The sequence below is a fragment of the Talpa europaea genome (genome assembly GCF_964194135.1).
Source record: "Talpa europaea genome assembly, chromosome: 4".
NCBI lineage: Eukaryota > Metazoa > Chordata > Mammalia > Eulipotyphla > Talpidae > Talpa > Talpa europaea.
Genome location: NC_140070.1, coordinates 110,375,749 through 110,378,968, shown reverse-complemented (window position 1 = coordinate 110,378,968; position 3,220 = coordinate 110,375,749). Strand labels below are relative to the sequence as shown.

General features: G+C 35.7%; 1 pseudogene across 1 annotated transcript; it reads right to left on the bottom strand.

Moving 5' to 3' along the window:
• Nucleotides 1-222: 222 nt before the first annotated feature.
• LOC311169624 (ATP synthase subunit s, mitochondrial-like) lies at nucleotides 223-803 on the bottom strand (annotated as a pseudogene). Its single transcript has one exon. The product of its transcript is annotated as an ATP synthase subunit s, mitochondrial-like (transcript).
• Between the last annotated feature and the right edge of the window lie 2,417 nt (nucleotides 804-3,220).

Below are 3,220 nucleotides of genomic sequence, written 5' to 3'. Positions count from 1 at the left end.
CAGTTCTCTTAAAATGATTTAATGATTGATTTAATCACTTCCAATTGAGTACCTTTAGTGAGTCACATCTGAATAATTCTTTTCTGCATATAATAGACTTTGCTTTGAAATATTATGCTAATACATCCTTACAGTTCTATTGATAATTATATTTGTTACCATTTAGGATCAATAATTTCAAATGATATTTTAAGTTGAAATAAGACACTTATTATTACTATTTTACTTCAAGTCCAATTTTAGTTCCAAAGAAGGCAGTGCTATCTTAAAGGCTTGAACAAGGTTTTCTTTGTCTCTTACTCCAGGAAGATCACTTAACAACAAACACTTGAGGTTACTTAAGTGATACAAAGCAATGATGCCTTTGCTTGTGATATTTCCACATGAAATTATTTCCATTTCCAACATGCTATTCTGTAAATTTTCAAACAATCATCCTCAATATAGTGACACTTGCATAGCTTTATTTTTTCAACATGCTGCAGGCCCTCTAAGTAATCAAATCCAATTCTCATGATACGAGAGTCTGTGGCATCGATAGCCTGAATCTTGTATTTGTCCAGAGGGCCTGTTGGGAGGCTGTTATAGTCCTTCTGCCACCTATGCGGGCCATGGTCGCGCACCATGGCCTCACAGCATAGCAGCCACTCGGAGGCTGCCCTGTCTGGGCCTACGTCCTTGATGCGTTCATAATCTACTTTATTAAACACTGCATTCAACCAGACCCAGAAGTAACGGGAGTCACATGACCATGGGAGTTTCTTTAAGCTGCAGAACTGCTGGGAAGTTTTTCTAAGCAGCATCGTTCCATGGCGTCGGAGGCCTGGACCCAGCGCATTTCTTTCTACTTGCTATGGTTTTAGCTATATGACGGTAGGCTATGCTAGCTATCATAGGTCTTTTTAGATTGTCCTTTGTTTAATAACAAATTGACTGAATAATTCAAGAGTAATTTACAAAATGTTGAGGCTTATTTAAAACATTATGGCACTTGACAAAACACTTTCACCTGAAGTATAATTTGATCCTATTGTGGTAATTTTGGTAGGCAATAAAAGGGGTTATTGTCCTGTTCATTGAGAAGTAAATTTAGGATTAGAGTGAAGTAACTTCCTTAAGGTTTCATAACTATTACCTATGTCCCTGTGACTCCGTTCCAGGCATCTTAACTTCTAGTTTATTTCTTAACATACACACACACACACAAACACACACACAATTTATCTTCACCATGCAAAATCTGCCCACAGATGCTCTTTAAATCAAGCATTCAGAAATGCATTGACCTAATTCACCCATGTGTAATCACAAACTATTTTAACTGTCAGTCACTTCCAATGTCAGAATGCTTTCATGTTCTTTCTCAGTCATCTTTATGTTTATATTATGCAACTCAATTAGAGGTCAGTTTGCATTTACATGGAATATTGCAGTTGTGTTGTTTTCACATGGCTCCCATTCAGAAATAAAACACATCATCATAGGTGACCATTAGCTATACTTTATTTTGGCTACCTACTTATCTGTTAATTAAATGGCAACATTTAAATTTGAAAGCTTTTGAAAAATGTGCGGCTGTCTTTCCATGACGTCTGAATGTGCTTTCCAATTCACCTGGCAAGTGTCGTGATAATATGACCTGACTGTTCCTAGTAGAACCTGGAGTTTCTGATTTTAATTCTGAAGATTTTTATCTGTACATTCTCAAAATTTTTCAGTCTTATTTTTTCTTCCCCTTTTCCTTTTCCTTACTTTAGGCTGTCAGTATTCATTCCTTAAGCTAGTTAGGAAACTGATTTTCTTGTCACTTACAAAAGTTTGATAGCTGACTTTTAAGTCCTATATATCTTGACCTTCTGCATCTAGGAGTAATTGTAGTATAGCTCAGAGGAGGTATGGAACTGTTGCTCACTTTCTCATAAAATGAACATTTTAAATATCTCAAGACAGTGTAATTCTTTGACTGTTATACTCCTACCCATTCTGACCCTTGGGTCTCACAGTTTTCTGTAATCTAGCTGTGCTTGCCAGAAGCAGGCCTCTCTTCTCTCTATCCCCTGGATTAAATAGGTCTTCAGTCAGGTTTTCATCCTTCTAACACCTTTCCTTTCCTACCTCTTCCCATTATTGTATCTGTATCTTGAGTTTTTAAATGTTTTCCTTATCAATTAATTTATTTTCAGTATAGTGTTAGAATTGAACAAATGATATAGGAGTGTCTCTCCATGGAAATGATCTTAGTATTAAACTGAAAGTATAAAATATATGCTAATGATAGAAGAAAGGGCAAAAGGGACATTACAGGAAGAAATATTTTATGGCCAACATAATGGTGTATTAAACCACTTTTAGAATAACTAGGCATTTCTGTTAAAAACATAAAAGGTCAAATAGCGCATCTTATAATGTAAAAAAAAAGCTCATTCAATTTTAAAGTTGTTCTGTACTTTACAAAGTTACTTAGAGGACAAAATAACTGAGGTTAATAGACTTTAATATGCCATCAGTCTAAGCGGTGGATCAAAATGTGAATTTAAAGTTTTAAGACAGATATTTCAAGTCTGTAATGACATGTCATCCGTTGCTAAAATGATTGTTTCCAGTTTGTCCTAATACTGTGAGTTTTTTTTTTTAATTGCAATCCTGCATATTTTTCCATCAAAGAAGCAAATTTTAATTTAACTTCACCATCATCATGACTAATGAAACCCTATTCAGCCGTGGCTCCTTTAAAATCATTAATTACCGATAAAGCTTGCAAGAGTTTGGAGGCAAGGCAGGGGCTTCATGCTGACATACAACTACTGACTTCCACTCACAGATTTCCCCTCACCTTTAAGAAAACTCTTGGTCATTCAGGGTTTTCATATAATCAGTGGTCTAGATTAACACTCTTTTATTATATTGCATTTGTTTTTTTATACGTTGTTATTTTAGTCTGTGTGTATGCTTACTTTAGGTTATCTTGTTCAGGATGATGACAAATAGTGGCAAGTGAACAAGATGCCAAAAGTTAAACATTTAATATTTCCACATCTCTTGACAATACAATGTTATTGGTCTTTTTTTTTTTTTTTAAGATTTATTTATTTATTTATTTATACAAGCACTGGGTACAGTCAGAAGCGCGGGAGGGTGAGAGAATTCACCAGAGCCACAGCGGGGAGCAGAGCAGGCAGAAGGACGAAGTACACTGCTGAGGGGAGCAGCGGGCTGCAGG